This window comes from Rhineura floridana, chromosome 5 (assembly GCF_030035675.1).
Source record: "Rhineura floridana isolate rRhiFlo1 chromosome 5, rRhiFlo1.hap2, whole genome shotgun sequence".
In the NCBI taxonomy this organism is placed as follows: Eukaryota; Metazoa; Chordata; class Lepidosauria; order Squamata; family Rhineuridae; genus Rhineura; species Rhineura floridana.
In genome coordinates this window covers 90,622,302-90,645,899 of record NC_084484.1, presented here as the reverse complement: position 1 = coordinate 90,645,899, position 23,598 = coordinate 90,622,302, and the positions used below count along the sequence as shown (strand labels likewise).

General features: G+C 45.5%; 1 long non-coding RNA gene across 1 annotated transcript; it reads right to left on the bottom strand.

Moving 5' to 3' along the window:
• Window positions 1–11,199: 11,199 nt before the first annotated feature.
• Window positions 11,200–21,762, bottom strand: LOC133385102 (uncharacterized). Its single transcript, XR_009762776.1, has 3 exons — window positions 20,941–21,762; window positions 15,429–20,280; window positions 11,200–12,873 (listed from the first exon to the last, which is right to left on the bottom strand). It is a non-coding gene; the product is annotated as an uncharacterized LOC133385102 (long non-coding RNA).
• Window positions 21,763–23,598: the final 1,836 nt, after the last annotated feature.

The following is a 23,598-nucleotide window of genomic DNA, read 5'->3' as shown; positions in this document are numbered from 1 at the left end:
GGCTAGATTCAAAGTGCTAGTTTTGACTTATAAAGCCTTACATGGTGCGGGACCACAGTACCTGGCGGAACGCCTCTCCCGATACGAACCTACCCGCTCACTACGTTCAACATCTAAGGCCCTCCTCCGAGTTCCGAATCACAGAGGGCCCCCGAATTATGGAACAGTCTCCCCGATGAGGTCCGCCTGGCGCCTACACTTCTATCTTTTCGGCGCCAGGTGACAACCTTTTTATTCTCCCAGGCATTTTAATCTACCTTTTAAGCTTTTAATGTATATGAGGTTATTTATTGTTTATATTTATGTTCTATTGTTCTTGTGATGTTATTGTATTTTATCCTATGCTATACACCGCCCTGAGAGCCTTCGGGCTGTGGGCGGTATATAAATTGAACGAAATAAAAATATTCTAGCAATATTCTAGGTGTGCTCTATGTTTTTGACCATGCCCACTTTGAAGTGGTTTAAGCATAGCAGGCTGAAAACATGCATCTTGGGCAGGCCAAGTTTTTCCCCCAGCAGCTAGTTTCAATGCTTAAGTAGCAACATATTGTAATCAGTCTAATTTTACATCAAACTGCAGTTTCAGATTCAACTGTTAATGCACCCAAAACAGAAATAAAACATAACCTCCAGTTTGACACACAAAAGGCTGTCTTTACCATCATATGACATTGATCAATAAAAAGGCTTTGAAATTAATAAAAATAAATTTGACACAGATTTCTAGAATGAATAAGGAGAGAAATATAATTTTCTAGGTTACGTTCTCTGTAGAAACAGTAGTAACACAAGAAAGAAACAAAGTAAGAAGAACACCAACAAACATATAAAAATGTAATTCTCCATCTTTGGAGATGGCAGGTGTTGCCACCACTCACCATATGTTCAGAGGCACATGTTACCAAATTCTTCCAAGCTACACAAGAAGTGGATTGGACTGTGAAAGACCAACCAAACTTGTGTTTGCATTTTTACAAATTTGTAGAGCAGTACAATAGCTCAGACAGGAGGTCAGGTCTCCTATTCACTATAGCTGGCCAATTTCCATGCTTTTTAGTTTGATAGAAATGGCTATAGGTATGTTCTTAAACCACAAGGTTTTTTTGCCTATTAGTGAATATATGTATTAAACTACATGTGAAATGTACATATCTATGTAGGCTTGCCTAAACAAAAATGTTTTAGAAGACACTGAAAACAATACAGCAAAGATGCCTGCCTAATATCAATGGGTAGGGAGTTCCAGAATGTAGGTGCTGCCACACTGAAGGATCAGTTCCTTGCATGTGTGGAACAAACATTATTTGGCACTCGTAAAAGTGCCAGTTCCACATATCGAAGTAGTCAAGTAGCCATATATGGGGTAAGAATCCCCTCACAACTCAGCCACAGCAGCAGAAATCAACCAGACACATCATGGGACATTACAATATAAGAGCCCTGCTAGATCCTGCTTAAGGTCCATCAAGTTCAGCATCGTGTTCTCACAGAGGCCAACCAGATACCTATGGGAAGCCTGCAAACAGGACATGAAGAACCATTTATTTCCACCCAGCCGCAACATCGATTAATAGAAACCAGGTGCACAGGGGCTGCAAGAAGAGTCGTAGATGAGTGGAACTGCTTATGTTTTACATGCTAGAGATCCCTGGTTCAAATATAGGGCACAACACCACACTAGGAAAACAAGTGAGTGTCCTTCACCGAGGGAAACCAGGACAAACAAAAGGACAAATAGTCTGGATCCTGCATGGGCTAAACAGCCCTTTTTCCCTATTCTCTCCCCCAACAACCTACTGTGATCCCCCTGATGGTGCCTGGTAGGTCAGCCCCGCTGGGTAGCATTCTAGCAGGGCTTATTGCCCCTCTCCCTTCCCAATATCTCCTCTCTCTCCGCCCCTCCAATTGACCCCCTCAAAAAACCCTGGCAACTTAACCTATTCCCCTTGTCTGCCTGTGTAAACAGAGAATGGAGGGCTGAGCATATCAATCTCCTTCCCCATATCAGGGTCCCAGTCTGAGACCAGCTGAAGTCAGATCATTCTAGGGTCAAGGGAAGGGGCACTTATCTACCATTCTCTGGCAACAAAGGAACACCACATGTGGAAATGTCAATGCCTTTACTGAACGACATCTGGAGGGAAGAGATCCAGAAAGGGAAAGGTAGTTGTGTGGGGTTACCAACCAGTCACTCCAACAAGACTACTGTGTCTTTGCACCAGCTGTAAGCTAGGAGCACCCTCACCTTTACCATAACTGTGTTTTGGAAATTTCAAAGGTACAGGAGCCTGCCTAGATTATGTTAGCAACCCCATGGACAAACATGCCGTAGTATCCTGGTCACTTCTGGTGTTCAGGGGGGTGAGCCTCTCTCCTGGTAAGTACAGAATGGGCCATGACCTGGATCGTATACATGTGGGAAATTGGTCTATGGGGAGCAGAGGGAGACAGAGAGCAATGAGTAACAACCAGCATATGGAACACATTGTCCCCGCACCTGGATGTACAGTTGGTGCTTGTGAAGGACATGAAAGACTAATGTCACCTGAGTGCTCTGCCAGTGTTCATGCTTCAGCCTTCCCTCCATAGGGGTGGGAGGAAACAGCAGTGGCTCGAATATACTCCACCCTTATCCCAGATGGATTTTAGTGAAATACAGTCTAATTGCTTATTGGCTGTGGCCAATGTTTGGAGTTAAGTGTCTGGCCTTTCCCCAGAGTAGATGAATGTGGGGATGAGTGCCTCGCCTGTGTGGAAGACCCTACTGTGTGTTGTTGGAGGGCAAACGTGTTAGAGCAATAGTTTAGAAAGAATGGAATATTAATGTAGGGCAGAGAGGATGGGGTGTGGAAACAGATTTAGCTAAAATTATTCATTTCAGCATGTGTTTACCTTTCCCTTGCTTATACATTATTATCATCATCATCATCATCATCATCATCATCCCAGTAGGTGCCCGGGGTAGCAAACAAATGCACTAAAAACACTGTAAAACATCGTAAAATCAGACTTTAAAATATATTAAAACAAAACATCTTTAAAAACATTTTTTTAAAAAGCTTTAAAAACATTAAAAAAAGAGAAAAGGTTTAAACGCATATTAAAATCAATTCCAACACAGATGTAGACTGTGATAAGGTCTCTACTTAAAAGGCTTCTTGAAAGAGGAAGGTCTTCAGTAATCACCAAAAAGATAACAGAGATGGCACCTGTCTAATATTTAAGAGGAGGGAATTCCAGAGGGTAGGTGCCACTACATTAAAGGTCAGTTTCCTATGTTGTGTGGAATGGACCTCCTGATAAAATGGTATCTGCAGGAGGCCCTCACTTGCAGAGCATAGTGATCAACTGGGTATGTAAGGGGTGAGACGGTCTTTCAGGTATCCTGGTCCCAAGCTGTATAGGGCTTTATACACCAAAAACAGCCGCTTGAACTTAGCCCAGTAGCTAATTGTTAGCCAGTGCAATTCATTCAGCAGCAGAGTGACAGCGGGTGATACCCTGCCCCAGGAGCAGTCTCGCCGCCGCATTTTGCACCAGCTGCAGCTTCCAGACCAACCTCAGGGCAGCCCCACATAGAGCACATTACAGTAATCCAGCCAGGTGGTTACCAGTGCATGGACAACAGTGGTCAGGCTATCCCGGTCCAGAAATAGCTGCAGCTGCCTTACCAGCCAAAGCTGTTAAAAGGCACTCCGAGCCACTGAAGACATCTGGGCCTCTAGCAACAAAGATGAATCCAGGAGCATGCCCAGATTACGGATCTGCTCTTTCAGAGGGAGTATGACCCCATCCAAAGCAGGCAACTGACCAATTATCCAAACTCGGGAACCACCAACCCACAGCACATCCATCTTGCTAGGATTAGTTTATTGGCCCTCATCCAGCCCATCACCGAGTCCAGGCAGCAGTCCAGGGCTTGCACAGCCTTTCCCAGTTTAGATGTTACAGAAAAATAGAGCTGCGTATTGTCAGCATATTGCTGACACCTTGCCTCAAATCTCCTGATGACTGATCCCAAGGGCTTCATATAGATATTAAACAGCATGGGAGACAAGATGGTACCCTACAGCACCCCACAACACAACTGCCAGGGGTCCGAAAGACAATCACCCAATGCTATTCTCTGAAAATGACCCTGGAGATAGGATCAGAACCATTGTAAAACAGTGGCTCTAATACTCATCTCACCAACTGGGCCCAGAAGGATACCATGGTCAATGGTATCAAAATATGCCAAGAGATCAAGTAAGAATAACAGGGTCACACTCCCCCTGTCCTTCTCCCAATAGAGGTCATTCATCACGGTGACCAAGGCCGATTCAGTCTCAAAACCAGGCCTGAACCCAGACTGGAATGGATGAAGATAATCTGTTTCATCCAAGAGTACGTGCAATTGCTGCACCACAACCCTCTTGATCACCTTCCCTAAAAGGGGGGTATTTGCAACCAGAGGGTAGTTGTCATAAACCAATGGGTCAAGGGTGGGCTTTTTCAGGAGTTGTGTGCTCTGTCCTGGCACACTCAGCTGATGGAGTGGAGTTTAGCCTTTGTGTCTGGAGTCCTGAGACAAGGTAGCTTGTTAGTTTTCTAGGTAGATAAGTGATAGCAATCTACTCAAGTTTCCACGTTTGTTGTGAGGTCAGCCTTTTTTTTCAAAAGTGGTCCCTTTTTTGTGCTGATGCTCCTTATCCATATTTCCTTTCATCAGATTCCTCCCTTCTGAACTCTGAGCATTTATGACACAGTGCTGTGTCACTAAGGTGTGGGCATGGTGGTCATCAGTGCAGGGCAAGTTATTTTCACAGCTCCCTCTCTTATTAAAATCAATGGAAGGGAAACTCTTTGCACCAAGTCTTGAGCTCGGGTAAAGTTGTGTCACCGATGGGAGCATTACAATGGACTGAAACGGAATAAGTGTGGTCCAAGTGTGTCCCTCCCTTGTGCATCCCTCCCAAGACTGCCCCATTTCAGCCATTCTGATCCTGTATCGGGGGAGTTCAACAAATCCAAAACCCCTCAATCAATATAACTCCACTATAGTATTGCTCCCCAGATAAATGAATAAAAATAAAGAAGATGGTTCAAATACACGTATGAAGTCTATGCTCCAACAGCAAACACAGAAAACGAAGAATTGGAGAGATTTTACTCAGAAGTACAGGACGAAATTGATCACACACCAAAACAAGATGTGCTGATACTCATGGGGGATTGGAATGCAAAAGTAGGGAACAAAGAAGAATTAGGAATTGTGGGGAAATGGAGCTTAGGAGATAGAAATGAAGCAGGAGAAAGACTTATTGAATTCTGTGAAGCCAACAAAAATTCTGTGAAGCCAACAAAAAGGGTAGAACAAGAGCCCTGTTCCAAAAGATTAGAGAAATGAAAGGGAAATTTAAACCAAGAGTAGGGATGTTGAATAATCAACAGGGGAACACACTGACTGATTGAGGTGAAATAAAAGGAAGATGGAAGCAATACACTGAAGAACTCTATAAAAGAGATGCCAGGATGACAGACTCATTCACAGAGGAACCATATGATGAAGAACCAGACATTTTAGAATGTGAGGTGAAAGCTGCTCTTAAAATACTTGGAAGAAACAAATCACCAGGAATAGATGGCATACCAATAGAGTTGCTACAAGGTACTGAGACTGGATCTGTCCAAATTTTGAAAAAAATCTGTCAAGAAATATGGAAAACTAAACAATGGCCCACAGACTGGAAGTGTTCCATATACATCCCAATTCCAAAGAAAGGAGATCCCAGGGAATGCAGTAATTATTGAACTATTGCCTTAATATCCCATGCAAGTAAAGTAATGCTCAAGATTCTACCATAAAGGCTCTTACCATATATGGAGCGAGAAATGCCAGACATCCAAGCTGGATTTAGAAAGGGAAGAGGCACCAGAGATCATATCGCAAACATACGTTGGATAATGGAATGGACCAAGGAATTTCAGAAGAAAATCACCCTGTGCTTTATAGATTACAGCAAAGCCCTTGACTGTGTAGATCAAGAAAAACTATGGAATGCTTTAAAAGAAATGGGGGTGCCACAGCATCTGATTGTCCTGATGCGCAACCTATACTCTACACAAGAGGCTACTGTAAGGACAGAATATGGAAAAACCGACTGGTTCCCCATCAGAAAGGGTGTGAGACAGGGTGTATTTTATCACCCTATTTATTTAATCTATATGCAGAACATATCACAAGGAAAGCAGGATTGGACCAAGATGAAAGAGGTGTGAAAATTGGAGGGAGAAGCATCAATAATACATATGCAGACGATACCATACTACTAGCAGAAACCAGTAATGATTTGAAACAAATGCAGATGAAAATTAAAGAGGAAAGCACAAAAGCAGAACTACAGCTGAATGTCAAAAAGACTAAAGTAATGGCAACAGAAGATTTATGTAACTTTACAGTTGACAATGAGGACATTGAACTTGTCAAGGATTATCAATACCTTGGCACAATCATTAACCAAAATGGAGACAATAGTCAAGAAATCAGAAGAAGGCTAGGACTGGGGAAGGCAGCTATGAGAGAACTAGAAAAGGTCCTCAAATGCAAAGATGTATCATTGAAGACTAAAGTCAGGATCATTCAGACCATGGTATTTCCGATTTCTATGTATGGATGTGAAAGTTGGACAGTGAAAAAAGCAGATAAGAGAAAAATCAACTCATTTGAAATGTGGTGTTGGAGGTGAGCTTTGCGGATACCATGGACTGCGAAAAAGACAAATAATTGGGTGTTGGAACAAATTAAACCAGAACTATCACTAAAACTGAAATGATGAAACCGAGGTTATTGTACTTTGGACACATCATGAGAAGACATGATTCATTAGAAAAGATAATAATGCTGGGGAAAACAGAAGGGAGTAGAAAAAGAGGAAGGCCAAACAAGAGATGGATGGATTCCATAAAGGAAGCCACAGACCTGAACTTACAAGATCTGAACAAGGTGGTTCATGACAGATGCTCTTGGAGGTCACTGATTCATAGGGTCGCCATAGGTTGTAGTCGACTTGGAGGCACATAACAACTACATGAAGATTTCTAGCAGAGTAGTTGTGTTAGTTTGTTGCAGCAAAATCATCAAAGGAGCCTTATGGCACCTTAAAGACAAAAAGATTATGCCACAGTAAAACTAACAATAATAAGACTAACAACTTAAGCCACAATACATCTGTTAATCTTTAACATGTCACAAGATTCTTTGATATATGAAGAGGGTCTCAGTGGATGCTTTCTCAATAAGAGTCAGATACTACCAGCCTTCATCAGCTTGTTTTTAATATTTTCTTTCCTTGGTTTTTCCCAGAAGTGGTGTCATCCCTGGAAGGGCTTCAGTTTTGTTTCCCACCCAGTAAATGCCAGATTGCTCTGCCTTCCTCTCCCTGGGAAGTAACATTAACAGTAGGTATGCTCTTTATCAGCAATTAAACATTTATTTAAATTTGTATCTCACCTAGAAGACTCAAGCAGGAAGAAACTTGTTTGAAAACAAATAAAATCCACAACTGCAGTTCTCATTGGTAGTTTATATTGCCTTTTACTAACCTTGGTGGGTGCAAAAGCTTGAGCCTACACCTTTTCTTGGAAAGAAATTATCTGGCCATAATTATCTGCTCTCTAGTAATATCCAGGCTAGATTATTGTAATGCTGCCCCTAAAATGCATCTAGAAGGTTCAACCAGTACAGCCATATTGTTAACTGGGGCTGACTGCTGTGCACATATATTCAAAAATATATAGTGTCTCCCAATTAATTTCCAAGTTCAGTTAAAAGTTCTGGTTTTGGCCTTTAAAGCCCTAATCAGTGTGAGGCTGGGGTATAAAAATGCTTTCTTCTCCCATGTGAACCTGTCAACCAATTAAGATCCTCTACAGAAGTCCTTTCTCCAGGTGCCCCCCACCTTCTGAAGTTGAATGGGATGCTATTGCAGAGAAGGCCTTTTCGGTGGTGGCACTTAGATAATCAAAAGCATGTTCATTTAGCATCAACTCTGTTGTCCTTTAGACACTAAAGTCTGTCCTATTATCTTGGGTATTTAAGATATCTTAATGGCATTTTATCTGCTGGTTTTCTGTGTAATCTTTTTATCTTGTTGGTTCAATTGCATATATTATTAGCTTTTATTGTACTTTATTATTTATTATAATTCACCTTGAGGCCATTTTACACCAAGAGGTAGGATAGAAATGTTATTACTTACATGCATATAGTAAGTTAAAAGAAAACTTTAATAGCCAAAAATGTGGCTAGCATTTAAAAACAAAAAGTAACACACTGCTACCAAGAGGGGGGCTTTAAAGCTTTCTAATTGTCATTTAGCCCAAATGGAATGTCTTTACGTGTGTTTAGTGGTTTAAATATGATGCACATACACCATTGTTAAGCATAACAGACTGTGTTAGTCCACTGTTACAAAAACAAAGAGCTCTGTGGCACCTTAAAGGCTGACACAGTCATGCTGGCATGTTTTCATGAGCCTATATTTCTTCAGATCCTTTCCCTGGTCCCTCCCCTCCACCCCCATATTATCTTTCCCTCTTTCCTTCTACTTTTCCTGATGTGCATACTCCCATTTGTGCTATGGTTTGAAATAACCACATTTTAGCCCTAGCTATTTGCTGGATCCCAGAATAAAAGGAATATGTCCACTGTGATTGCTAGACAACGTCTGCATATGCTCCACAGGAATTTCTAGGTTGGCTTATGAGGCTTTTGGCACTGTGTCCTATGATTGCCTACTACTGCAACACAGCAGCCTCCTTTCCTGGATCCAGTAAAATTAGGTTGAAGCTTGGTTGCATCAGGCAGAACCAAAACTGGAAGTGGCACCTAGCAACTGGCTCAGCACCTCTGGTAAGCCCAAAGAATGGATAAATAGGTTGGCTGTCTGCCTAAGAAGAAAGTTGGAAGTAAATTATCTCTGATTCCTACCACGTTAATCGGAAAAGGAATAAGAGAATAACAACTCAAACCAGTTGAATCTGCATAAGAAATTCAATCCATTCTATTGCACAAACTTGTTAAAATGGTGCATCAGACTTAAGGTACTTTAGTTCTGTTATACAACCCTTCAACAAACTGACACAATAGCTCTGCTAATGAGGGTTCTACATTGCACCTCCACACATAGAGAAGGCTCCCTGCTGTAAACATTTTCTTGAACAAGTCAGCAGCAGAGATGTGAGCAGGAGGACCAGCACAACTTCAGGGGCAGGTCTAGATGCATGTCCAAAGCCTCTGTTCAACATTTACCATATCCACATGAGTAATGTGTGAAGAGGGCTTGTGTAAAGTAAGCTTCCACTTATTTCAGAACCCTCTGGCAACAATCACGAAATCCTCTTCAGTTTCAATCCAATACCCACTTATCTGGGAATAAGCCCCATTGAACTCAGTGAAACTTACTTTTGAGTAGACATCCATAGCATTGCAGTTTCAGGCTACTACCCACTTGACATTATTCTCAGCAGTGACCTGTCCCAAACACAGAGTACTTTGAGCTGTGCAAGAAGAATTTGAATAGAAAATGAATTGAACTGAATAAAATTGAAATGGCTGTAGAGAGTGAGACCCACCTAAGATGACTGACCAATCAATCAAGGTTCCTTATCTCTTAATTTTATATTTCTGCAAGGCAGTTTTTAGTGAATAAAAGATTGTAATAGGGAAGCAATACAGAGGACAGCCTTCTCAGGAGCATTCCAAGCCCCATCTCCTCATAGTTGGCATTCTTTTCTTTATTGCTCAATATGAAGCAAGGTTGTCCTCGGTTTTCAGTAATTTGACCAATGAGTACAAAGGCACTGAGCATTTGTTGTTAAATTTGTATTTTATTAAAACCATCTAATAAATAATGTTAAATATATTAGACAACTAATGTTTAAGTTTATGCTAACTTACAATGCCTAGATAAGTGCTACTGTACAGCAATAACGTAAGACCACAATTTCAGCCAATCACAGCGAGCTTCATACTGTGGCTTCTACTCTTTATTCCTTTGAACCATTCTTCCTTCCACCCCTTCCCTTGGGCCCCTCCTGCTTCTCTTAATCTGCTGTCTTATCAGACCATTGCCTCCTTCTTTTCTAGACTGGTTTGATTCCACTGCTCCTTTTTCTCCAATTCTGCTCCCATTCCTAGTTTCTCATCTTTTAGACTCCTCTGTCCATTTCCTTCTAGAACTGAGGATGTTGTGACATCAGTGCAGTTCAGCTAACAGCAACAAAAAGGACCAAGGTTCCTCTGCTGTTCCACCTCTCTATGACTCACATCAGCCAATCATGGTCTTTACTGGAAGTTTCACTAGGAGCACAAAATCCCTCAGCACATTACCATGCCAGGCGCTTGATATCCATAAATACCAACTGCTGCTCAAATATACACTGACAACTCACTCTAAAACTTATTTTAATAGATAGGTTAGTTCAAGTTACCATGCACATTAAGCACTGTGATAGAAAACAGCATGCATATGTGCGTGAGCACACTCACAAAGCCATGTGAGCCCAAGGTTTAAGTTAGTAAATTATACATGGATAATACATGGAGCCAGTGTGGTGTAGTGGTTAAGGTGTTGGACTATGACCTGGGAGACCAGGGTTCAAATCCCCATACAGCCATGAAGCTCACTGGGTGACCTTGGGCAAGTCACTGCCTCTCAGCCTCAGAGGAAGGCAATGGTAAACCACCTCTGAATACCACTTACCATGAAAGCCCTTTTCATAGGGTCGCCATAAGTCGGGATTGACTTGAAGGCAGTAAAAAAAAATAGAATACAGTAGGGCCTCGCTCATACAGTGGGTTACGTTCTGGACCCCCGCTCTAAAGCGAAAACCGCTGTAAAGCAGATCCCATTGACTTACATTGACCAAAATGGTGCCCGGCAGCAAAAAAAGCCGTAAAAGTGGAACAAGTGCTGTAAAGCGGGGCCTTTCTACAATTCACAACCGCTGTATTAGCAGAACGCTGTAAAGCGAAGCGCTGTAAAGCGGGGCCCTACTGTACAGTTAAACCACCAACAGCTTTATTGGACTGAATTATATCTATCAGTGACATACTCAGTGTATCAACTAGATAACCTAAGCTGAAAGCAAAAGCAGGCCCCAAACCATTTTCCTAATCATAGGGCTACAATTTCTGCATATTAGTTGTGACAAGATTAAGGCCTGACAAAAAGCAGAGCCTGGAAAAGTTACTTTTTTGAACTACAACTCCCATCAGCCCAATCCAGTGGCCATGCTGGCTGGGGCTGATGAGAGTTGTAGTTCAAAAAAGTAACTTTTCCAAGCTCTGACAAAAAGTGGGGAGATAACACCTTTTGTAGAGCCCTTTTTACTATTTACCTTCAAAGAATGTGGGAACACATGGCTTGAAAAACTAGTGTGATGCTGTAACAAAAGAAGGCTGAAGGGGCTCTGTACCTCACTTTACATGTGTGAAAAGGCAGTTTCTTATTCCATAATCAAAAGAGATCATTTTGAGAAAGTTCTGATCAAACAGGAGAGCATCTCAAATATTTGCATAACTACAGGATTTTGAAGCTCAATAAGTCAAGGCTACTTAAGAAGCTGGATATAAATCTAGGACTTCTGCACATTTTAATATATGGGGTAAGGATGTATATTTACTGATATGCTCCAAGACCTTCTTGGAGGCCAGAAAGGGGGGATTTGGAGATGTGGTAGTTACAAAAATAACCCAAGCCTCCCGTGACAAAAAGAATTAAAAATAGACTCGCTTAGCTAGCAGTTTCTAACTCTGGAGCACTCATGGTAAGAACTCTGGTCATTAGGCATGAATGTCCTTGCCGGTAAGTGGAGAATTTGCAAGAAGGGAAGGGAAGGTCTTAGCAACTCCTTTTGTTGTTAATGAACTGGAAGGTTAAACTATAAACATGGCTGCAGGGAAAGAAAAGGCTCCAGGTCAAACACACAAGCTTTTCTGATGTCAGAAGGTGTGGTAGGGGAAAAACCTGCAAGCTGGTAACTGTGGGGTCTTTTCCTTTCAACAAGATTATTCCAAAGTAACAGTCTTGCGAACTGAGGTAGTGATTTAGGGGCAACAAAATTGGCAGGTTATTGTCCCCCAAAAAGCTTTCTCAAACCAGCCACATTAAGCTGGACCTTGCAAATTCTGCTGATAGTTGTATGTTGTAGTTCACCTGGCCTGGAACAGTTCACTTTTTTCCTGCAATAGTTTAAATTGTTTGAGAAAAGAGGTCATATCGCGTATGTCTTTTGTTTCCTCTGTACTCAGAAGTAATCCCCAAATTCAGTGGCAATTGTTTAGGTTTAGTCACAATTGTGTCCCATAGAATAAAGGACATGATGGGGCATCTAACATTTATCTTATTTAAGGATGGAGTTCTAACCACGCTTATTATGGACTGTCCCTGGGGCTTACTCCTTCCTAGTAAGTATGCTTCAGATCACAGCTTATATAAGGCATTCCAGATGCCCTCTATTCCATGGATAAAAATGTGGTGAAATTGGTGTCATTAATGAACTGAACACAACCAGGATTTATTCCATATCTTAGCATACTCCCCTGCCCACATATATAGAAAGGTATCCAGGATGTAGCCAAAAGTAAAGTAGGCACCATGCTAGTAAATGATATGGCTAGCTTACACAGAGAAAATTCTAGAGGTGCTGGTGGACCAATGAAACTGGTTCTCTCTTCTCTTCCACATTGTCCATTATGTACTGTTGTAGATTACCAGGTGCTCTTGTTACGTGACATGTATATATTTGCCATGTTTAGCACACCGATGACTTGCACAGCTTCCTCCCAAGATAATGTAAATCACTTGAAGCTTCCTGTAACTGGGTCTGAGGGCATATTCACACATTAATATGAATTAGTATTACAGCACATCATCAGATAATATCTGCTCCTTTAAATTAAAGAAATAAACTCTAAGGCCTGTGTGTAAAACACACACAGGAAAGAAAAGAAATGCCCTACATAAACATATTGTTTTAATGACAGCAGAAAAAGCTTTTGGGACTAGAGGAGAAACTGTTAGCATACTGAGTGTTATCTAGAGTAGATAGACTGAAAAATCCAAAGGGACTTTTCTGATCTCAATCTCTCTTTCAAAATGACTATTCCTTAGGAGACCCCATTTCTTTAGCAGTGTTTGGGCGGGATTAAAAGGTGATTTCACACAACAGGTTTGTGCAACCACTTCTGTGCTGGAGCCTTGTCCTTCTTGGCTAATAAAAGCTAGCAGGGATGGAACAGCGGGCTGGGCCAGGGAGGTGATTAATGCCTCTCTGAGAGAGGGGGTGGTCCCTGGCTGCCTGAAAGAGGCAGTAGTGAGACCACTCCTGAAGAGACCCTCCCTGGACCCAGAAAATCTTAATAACTATAGGCTGGTAGCAAATGTTCCATTCCTGGGCAAGGTCCTTGAAGAGTAGTTGCGGGCCAGCTCCAGACACTCTTGGATGAGACTGATTATCTGGATCCATTTCAGTCGGGTTTCAAGCCTGGTTTTGGCACAGAAACAGTCTTGGTCGCCCTGTATGATGAAATTTGTCGGGAGAGAGAAAGGGGGAGTGTGACTCTGCTGATTCTCCTTGATCTCTCAGCGGCTTTCAATACCATCAACCCTGGTATCCTTCTGGGGAGACTGGCTGAGTTGGGAGTGGGAGGTACTGCATTGCAGTGGTTCTGCTCCTACTTGGCAGGTCGCCTACAGAAGGTGGTGCTTGGGGAACATTGCTCGGCACCCTGGACTCACCAGTATGGGGTTCCACAGGGGTCAGTTCTGTCCCCCTGCTGTTCAACATCTACATGAAACCATTGGGTGCGGTCATCCGGAGCTTTGGAGTGTGTTGCCATCAGTATGCTGATGACACAAAGCTCTATTTCTCCTTTTCATCCTCTTCAGGTGAGGCTGCCAATGTGCTGAACCGGTGCCTGGCTGCAACAATGGACTGGATGAGGGCTAATAAACTGAGGCTCAATCCAGACAAGACTGAGATGCTGCTAATGGGTGGTTCTTCTGACCGGATGGAGGATGTCCAACCTGTCCTGGATGGGGTTGCACTCCCCCTGAAAGAGCAGGTTTGTAGCTTGGGGGTTCTCCTAGAATCATCTCTGTCACTTGAGGCTCAGGTAGCCTCGGTGGCACGGAGTGCCTTCTACCAACTTTGGTTGGTGGCCCAACTACGTCCCTATCTGGACAGGGATAACCTGGCTTCAGTTGTCCATGCTCTGGTAACCTCCAAATTAAATTACTGCAATGCACATGTGGGGCTGCCTTTGAAGACGGTTCAGAAACTGCAGCTTGTGCAAAATGCAGTGGCCAGATTGGTAACAGGGACCAGATGGTCCAAACATATAAAACCGATTCTGGCCCGCTTGCACTGGCTGCCTGTATGTTTCCGAGCTCGATTCAAGGTGCTGGTATTGACCTATAAAGCCTTACATGGCTTGGGACCACAATACCTGATGGAACGCCTCTCCCAATACAAACCCACCCATACATTACGTTCAAGATCAAAGGCCCTCCTCCGGGTGCCTACTCCAAGGGAAGCTGGGAGGATGGCAACAAGGGAGAGGGCCTTCTCAGTGGTGGCCCCCAAATTATGGAATGATCTTTTTGACAAGGTGCGCCTGGCGCCAACACTGTCATCATTTTAGCACCAGGTCAAGACTTTCCTCTTCTCCCAGGCATTTTAGCATGTGTTTTATACTGTTTAAATTTTTCAATTGTGTTTTAAATTGTTTTTATAAGATCTGTTTTAAATTGTATTTGTTTTAATGTTTTTAGTTACTGTAAACCACCCAGAGAGCTTTGGCTATGGGGTGGTATACAAGTATAATAAAATAAATAACCAGCTTTCCGTCCATGACACAAATACTTTTAAAAACATGGTGGGATTCCCAAAGGAAATAGGCTTACTGAGGGCCAAAATTGCTAACATGTCCTGAGCATAATTCTATGTTAAAAATAAATTATGCAAAGAAATAAATATATGCTGAGTTTGTGTGTTTTATTCCCAGCCTGCTCTTTGAAATGAGAGATAAATTTCCCCACCCCAAGAAAAAGACAATGGGATTCTATGAATGAAGATGAATTACTGGGGGCCATGTAAGAGGGACAAATAATCAGTCAGGGTTCAGAAGCTCCACCCACGCTCTTTTTAAAGGTAAAGCCATAAGGCTTAAGCCACTGAATAACTGCCTGGGGGTGATGAGAGAAATTTCCTATGTTAGCAGTTTTGTATTCAAGTAATAAAGAAAAAACTGCAATTACTGCCTAATAAACATCAAGTATAACCCTTCTACCAGGGCTCTTGAAACTTTTCTTTTGAAAAAAAATAAAAGCAGAGGGTTTCAGAACTCCAAGGTGGAAGTCAAGCCAAAACATACTTACAGAGGTAAACTGCCCTGCCTGTATCTTAATCTGTCATTGAGATTTCCTTGTTCAACTTTCATTTTCTATGGGTTTAGTGCTAAGTATGCACAATTAAGGCCCATGGCTTTCCGTGGAGGCATATATCCAAAGCCCCTGTCCTAAAAAGGAAAATTGAAAATTTACCCCATTTATTTCAGTGTGACTGTCTTCCCACTCCTGTTTTTATTTTAATTTTGAGTGAAGGGCCTTTAAGGGGCTAATTAGAAGATTCTGACAAAAGCCCAGAGTCCTCTGAGTGAAAACCATTACAATAATCCCCCCCCCCGTTCATTTTCTATTCCCAACAACCTCCTGCTCCTTTAAGGCACATCAGCAACCAGATCGGAGAACTCGAAAAGCGTTTGTTTGATGTGCACGTTCTCTGTGCTACCCAAAGCCACTCTGAATCTTGGCATTATGTCAGAAACATGGTCTTCAGCTCATCCCCCACTTGCTGTAAGCGTTGCGCACGGGGTAGATCCTTTCCCCTTTTGCTATCTATAGGCTTGTAGGGCAGCCTGATCACGTGCCTTAGCTGTGTTTGTCTGGCCTTGGAGACTCTAGTCTACGCGTGGAGCCGGAGCTCGCTTTCCTATTTACATTCTGCCTGCCCTGGGCCTAACCGAGAGGCCAAGCAGAGCTCGCTCCTGTAGCATTTGCGTTGTGGTTTCCCATCGGCTCCCTCCCCCTTCGTGCGAGACGTGGGAAGAAGGAGCGAGTGGAGAAGATAAAAGCGAGCTGCGTGCGGAACAAATGTGCTCGAGGATGGCTTTCGGTGGCGGAGCAGAACCTTATAAATGAGAGATTTCCGTTCACAAGACTCCGCTTCCACGGTTCCTGTCCTGCCCTTGAACTGCCAGGCGAAATCTCTGCATCGTAACCAGAAAGTAAATCAAATTGAGCCTGCCTGGCTGGCTGGCTCCGGGAAAGAGCGGGCGAGCAACGCTTGGCTCGGTTGCTAAGTGCTGAGAAGTGGAAGGTTGCTGCTTCCAGCCCCAGCCAAGCCGGTGGTCTGTTTGCCAGGCACTGTTTACTCGGCGCGCCTGCACAAATGCGCTCCCTGTTTACTAGGCAGCGCTGGCCTGGAGGCTCTTATTTTCACCAGCCTGCCCAGAAGTTCGGGAGCCGGGAGCTCCTCGGGGCTGGCAACGATCCCAACTCAGTGAGGGCTCAGACGAGATCAGGCCCTTTTGGCCCCGGATTAATTAATTCAGAATAATTTCTTTTCCTCTCAAATAACACAGACCGTTTGGAGTTACATATTGCTGCTAAACATATGTTGAAACGAAAAGTGGACAAAAGCCTCCGTTTTACGTCCTGATCGTGACTGCACAAGAATAATTAAGAGAAGTTTTGGATATAACTAGTCCACTGGAACCTCCATTCTTTTCCCCCCAAAAAGGAGGTGCTGTGGCTCAGTCCATCTTGAGAATCACATCCTCTGGCCTAGAAACCTTTAAGCCTAATCGCTGGTGTGCTTTGGATAGGCGAGTAAGGAGGAGGATTTGTGATTACTGCACGACGGAAGAAAATCAGATTTATTTATGAGGCTGGACAGAGGCTACGGTTTTATTTAAGAGAGCCAAACCTGGCACCCCACCCAACCCTCTTCTGCGGTGCACGTATTATTGTCATGGGTCAAACAGGCTTTGCAGGTTTCTGGAAAAAGCAAGGCTAAAACCTGAAAAACCTGTTTGTACTGATACAATGCTGAGATGGAGTGGGAGGGAAGCGATTGTGCCCCACAAAGAAATATTCTATCGAACTACTTCCAGACCTCAGAAGAAAAGGAAGAAAACATCTGTCTCCAGCTCATACACACCAGATCTGAGCCCTGATATTGAAAACAGGTGCTGGCGTTTTTAAGCGGGGCTTCAAATTCAGCCCTGAAGGGATCTCTGGTATGTACCCCCCCCATCAGTAAAATTAATTGTCCCTAGGAAGGCGCTTCCAAACTTCTGCTTTACAACTCTACTTAATATATATTTGGCAATGCTCATCTGTAACTCTTCCTACAGTGAGATCCACAACTCATTTAAGTCAAAGTACTTCGACAGATCGTTGCTGGAGTACAGGCACAGCCTATACGGCTTTTATACAGAAGTGAGTGTTATTCATTTCAATGAAGAGTACTTCCTTTAATCCTCAGATTCCACTGAAATGAATAAGAGTTACTTCCACAAAAAGCGTTTGCCACCCAAGGTTTCTGTCGTCTTGGATTTCAATACTTTCATCTAGCAGAGTGGTGGATCGGGCTTCCCCATAAATGTGTTTCGTCTGCAAGGATGCCAGCAAGAATTGCAATTCAATTAGCATGTGGTGGGAGCCTTTTAACCCTTCTGGGTTAGGAAGTCAAACCAAACACCGCTGGAGAAAGAAATTAACACCTTCAGCCAAACCACTGGCCCGCATAGGTCGTCGTTTAGGTGCTGTGGCCTTGGGGACCCCTGCACCCGATTTCTAAATAGTCAAAATTGGCTCTCCCACTACTCCTTCCCATCGGCCCCACTGTAATCCGATTAGTCCCTCTGCATTTAAAGAGGAAAATGCCTGGTGCCTGCTTGCCTTTAGAAAAGCAGACAAAGGTCTAAAAGGCAAGGCCTCGGGGCCGACCGCAGGAGACTGAGGTCTGTTAATATTCAATCCGGAGCTAGATAACAGGTACAAGGAAGATGCTTCTCCACATTTCCACTATCAAAACACCATACAAAATTGCATTTGCACCTCAAATTCACTAAGATTAAAACGACAAAAAAGAAACAAACAAGCAAAAACCAAAGGAAAATATTTAGGACAAAATTAAACCTCTCTCGAGACAAGACAGAATCCCTCCTCGCCCCCGCTCCTCATCACTGAGTTTAATGCACAGGATCTCTTTTGAGGCCTATTAGGAGTCAGATAACTACTCCAAAATAACAACAGGAAGCCTGACCTTTCCTGGTTTGCCTCTCTTCATATCAAGCAACGCATTTGAGGATCGCAGTCCCTGAGGCTTCTTGAGATGATTTCTATTTGGAAATCAGGCTAAAATTACATTTGCATTCTGAGCGTGTGATGGGATTTGACTTAACACGGCTCTCATTATGTGTGTCTGGAGGTGAAAGAACAACTGCGTTTGCGACCCGGTGCCTTGGCAGCAGAAATCAATGGTCTCCAAATGAACAAGCGTAGAGCTTCTGAAGGTCTCTGCCTATTTCTTAAACACAAATGGAAGACTTGCTGCATTGCTAAATGTTAACATGCGAACAAACGTCACTCATGCTTCTCCTGTGTGCATCCGATCAGGGGTCAGAATTTTCTTGACCTGACCAGTCACAAACAACCAAACCCGGAGCCTTCACTTTTGTAGGCACAATTATCATGACGATAGATACTCTGCTTAACTGGCAACCACACGCGGCAGAAAAAACAATTAAGAAATCAGTTTGTCTTTATAGACAAAGGGTGCATGCCTGGAACAAAATCGCATCACCAACTGGGATCCAAAACAAAGTAAACCTCACCGAAATCAGTGTATGCAAACGCCCATCCCTAGTTACGACAGACAATTTTGCTGCGATGTGTCGATTTCTGATTAACTAGGATGCGATTCTGGGTGAAAATATCTGCCTAATTTTGCATTTTCTGTCCCTGAAAGATAATATTTGTTCTTCTTTAAATAGATTGTTACAAAGTCCCAGCAACGATTAATTTACACACATACACCCCTCTGTAAACCAGCTGCTTTACAATTCCATGCATTTTGTTTATGCGCCAACTTGAGTGGAGGGGAGAAGCCGGATCTCACTGGCAGCTTCTCCGCCTCTTTGGGGCCGGTAAAGAGAGCCAGTGAGGCCTTTTCGCCTCTCTTCCTAAGCATCATCCCAGTACCACGACGTGCAATTAACAGTCCCAAAAATAGGCGACCGCCACGCTGAATTTCATTTGCAGACTTCACAAAAACAACAAAAATCTTAGCACTTAGGGCAGATTTGACTGTGTTGTGTAGACCGGGGAGGGGAAATTCTGGGGGTGAACAGGAGTGGGGAGGTACTTTGGAAACCGATTCAAAGGGCTGCTCGTTCTCCCTTTTGTGACCGAATTTCCAGGCAGTTAAACTTCTTCGAACGGCTGTGACATCTGTAGTGTGCCGTTCACGCATCAACTCTTTCTCTTCCTTCCAGCCCAACCCCCCCATCCATCCATCCGCCAATAAAGGTGATAGGTAGGGAGGAAGTGAACAACATCAAACAACCAAAAGGGGGGAGGGGGGAGAGAGGAACACGATAGGGAAGGAGTGGAGGGGGGGAAGCAGACGTTTGAGAGTTGGCAGGCAGGGAACCAGAGCCGCTTGGGCCTACGACAACCTCTGATCCACAACTCGGTTAAGCCGGCACCAAGATGGGCATAGCAAAAAAGGCTTCGATGCGAAACTAAAACGCTAGCATGACAGGAAGAGCGTGCGGTGGTTTTCGGGGTCCCTCCTACCAATTAGTGGGAGGCGGTATCGATGTACCTGATTAAGGGGACACTTTATCTAGGGACTGTTTCCAGGTCAAAGCCGGGGCACTTTGTATGTGCTCAGCAGCTTGAAGCCCAAATCCTCCGGCTTTTGATAGCTTCTTGAGTCTGTCTGCGTCTGAAACTCGGCCAGGCTCTCTGGCGAGGTTTCCTTCCTGCTCCCGGGAAGCCGAGCGCAGCCCTTCCACCCCTCCAAGCTCTTGGCCTTCCCGCCCTGGTGGCTCCGGGGGCGGGAAAGGAGGGTGGGGAGGATACTGAGGGTGGGGAGCGTCGGGACTTTTCATTTCGCCCTTCTGCTTTGTCCAGCTGCTCCACTTCCCCCCACTGCAAGCTGCATGACATAAAAAAGGGAGGGAGAGATAAACGTTAACAAGCCAGCGAGGGGGGGGAATCCGAGGGGGGGGAGAAAAGGCAGAGACCCACCGAGCTAATAATGCTGTCCGGCTGCAAAAGGGGGAGCCCTTAAAGCGGCCGGCGGAGCTGCTGGGAAGGAAGTGGAAGCCGAGAGGGAAGGAGGCTGCTGGAGGGGGAGGGGAGGCGAAACAAGGCAGCGCCATCTTTTCGTGTCACCCAGTCCCACAGACTGACTGCTTCACGCGGCGGCGGCTGCATCTGGGTCCCTCTAGCTCCGGGCCACTGCAAAGCACGCCTTTAGGCTGACTGATAGGCGGCGGCACACAGCCAGCCAACAAACAGGACGGGCAGCAGAATCTCCACCAGCCTTCCTTCCGCTCCCAGTCTTGGCTGGTGCGCGGCTGCAACCCAGCCAGTTTAGCTAAGAAGCTCCGAGCGAGTTTCCCTCTTCCCTTCCTTGTTTAAATCCTTCTTTGCTCGGCGACTCAGCGCCGCTGTAAAGAGGGGGAGAACAGGCCAGGCCTACGGACAGTTCTGGTTTAACGCGCAGTTGCAGAACGGAAGTAAAGTGGTGGGCACTGCTGGGCTCTCCCACCCCCCGCCCTACAACCGCCAACTGGTTCCTTTCTGTTCTCACCCATAGACGGTGGAGGCCCCTGGCCTCAGGAGAGGAGAAGAGAGGTGTGCAAGGAAGGGCAGCCAAGCTGCAGCTTCCCGCTTTGGAGACTTCGCGCCTTTTTCGGCTTACCCTCCGTGTCAGTCAGCGGGGGTGTCCTCGCTACCGCAGGGGCCACACTGGAAGCCCCGCGAGGCTAGCGTCCTGGGGTTTGAAACTGTTTCTTTACTGCCTCATCCCCCACCCTTCGGGCGGCTAGAATTGCTGCCGCCCGGCTTTGTTTCTGGCGCCTCTTCCCGCCCTCAGGGCAGGGTTCGCTGCACTGTGAGCTCTGGGGCCTGCGCCAAGGAGCGCCGGCTCCCTCAGAAGAGAACAGCTCTCTTGTCCCGCCGCCCAAGACGTGGCCAAATCTCTTCGTGTAGGGCACCACCACAGCTGGCCTCCAAGGGTTTTGCTTTGCTCTCTTCCCGCCGCCGCTTCCCCACCCCCGTTGCTTTATCTCAGCTTCATTTAAACGGGAATGGCCTCTTTTCATTGTGTTTGGCAGAATCACCTGCCTGCTTGTGAGAAGAGTTGCTGAATGGCGTTTCCCACAGCGACGATTGCCGCGCCGGGCTCTGCCCCTTCCTTGGCATCGACAAGATCCCTAGAGCCTCCCCCGCGCTCGAGAGCGCGAGCGATCGGCAGGGAGCCCGTTGGCATCCAAAGCACTGGCTCTCCCGGCGGCGCCCGGGGAAACCTACTCTAGCTCGCGCTCGCTGGCGCAATCTAGCAGCTCTGGCTAACACACGCAAGCAAACACGCTGCCGCCTCTCAGACCTGCTGAGTTGGGGGAGGGGGGAGCCAGAGCCAGAGCCGCGCCTGGTGAAGGGGGATTTGCTGGGTGGTTGGCTGCGCTTTGAAAGGAGGGAGGCTGGCTGAGCCTTGTAATGAGGGATTTGAGGGAGAGGGAAGGGCGTATTACTTGCGCCTGAGAAGGGGAGAGCCGCCTGCTATTAGGAATGGGAAATCTGAAGCGGGGGTGGTTGTGCCCAAGGTTTTGTTTTTCTTTTTTTTAATTGGAGGGGATTGGGGGGGACTTCTTTCCGGAGAGGCAGGAGGCGTGCCTTCTGTTTCTAATAAAGGAAGAGACTTTTCTCGATGGAAAAGCGAAGGTGCTGCAAGGGTGGGGAGGCTCGTTAGGATATGGAGGTGTTGGATACCTTGCTAGGGAACGTGTGTAGAGAACGTGTAGAGAGAGAAAGAGTTTTAGAAATGAAGAGGTGGGCTATATCTTTGGAAAGAATATGGGGGAAGGGAAGAGGATTTAAGTGTGGGGGTTTGGGGAGGGAGATTTAAAGCTGTTGCCCTGGGGAAGGAGGGATGTGCTGCTGGTTGTTGGCTACCCCTGGTGGGAAAGGGATTAACAGTTTGCAGATTCGGGCTGGCTGCTCCTCCGAAGAGAGGATTTCAAGGGAGATGTTGGCTGCCCCCACAATCAACGGGGTGGGATGTGGTTGAGCCCCCTGCCACCGGGGGGAGAGACTGGCTGGCTGGAAGCGGGGCAGCCACCGGTATCGGGAATGTTTGGTGGTGGCTTGCCAGAGGGGATTTGATGTGCGAGGGGGGAGGCGTTGGGCTGCGCCTCGCCAGTTGGGATTTGAGAGGGGCGGTAGGAGACGCGCCTCCTGTTTCTAATAAAGGAACCGGCTTTTATTGAAGGATAAACGCAGGCAACCAAAGTCGTGTGGGCTGCAGCCGCCGAACTTCGTTAGCTGCTAATCTCGCTGCCAAGATGAAAACCTTTCGCGATCGTTTGAAAGACGGCAGGAGCTTTGACACACGCGGCGGCAGCCGCAGAAGCAGCAGAAACACAGTCTCCCCAGCACTCTCCACACTCCTCCAGAGCCCCTATCGCGCACACCCCAACATCTGAGGAGTGGTGGCGGGGGGTCGGGGGTGATGGGGAAACAGGAGGCGTAGCCCCTCCTAACGGTTCCGGCTTTGGGGGATTGCCAAGTTTTCTTTGACTTAGGGGAACTCTGAGGATGACTAATCGCGCGCCAGGCTGGGGTTTACAAGGGTTTTCTTTTCTCGTCACTAGTAGTTGCTGACCCCGCTCACTCCAAGAAAGGAGCTGCGACAGGCGGCTTCTGAGAAGGCCGAACAGGAGCCCGAGTCTGGGTCGCGGGGAAATTCCCTCGCGAGCACCAGAGAGAAAACAGTACAAGGCCGTAGCGATGAGAGCCGGGTGGGGGCGGGAGACTCTTCCGGCGCAGAGCTTGTAAGACGAAAGCTGCAAACCTGCATGCACTTGAGTCTGGAGCAAAGTCTCGTTGGCTCTTAACATCTTCTCCAGTATACATTCATTTCGGAAGTTTTGACTGCAGCCTAAAGACAGAAGTTCTGGAACTTCTGCCTCCTCGCAAGCTCCTCTTCATTTTAATAGGGTTTACTTCCCTCCTGCCAGAAGTTTGACTGCCACAGCAAAAGCCCTCAGGCAGTGCCAATACATACAATGCAATCCTATGTGTGTTTACGGGAAGGTAACTTTCCGCTATGTTCCAGGGGGCTTACTCAGTAGTGTGCTTAGGATTGCAACCCTAGACATGTATGCCTATGTGAATCTATGCTAGGTGGCAGTCCCTACTCAAACTTAGGCCGCCACACTATACATTTATTCCACTATAAACAGTCATG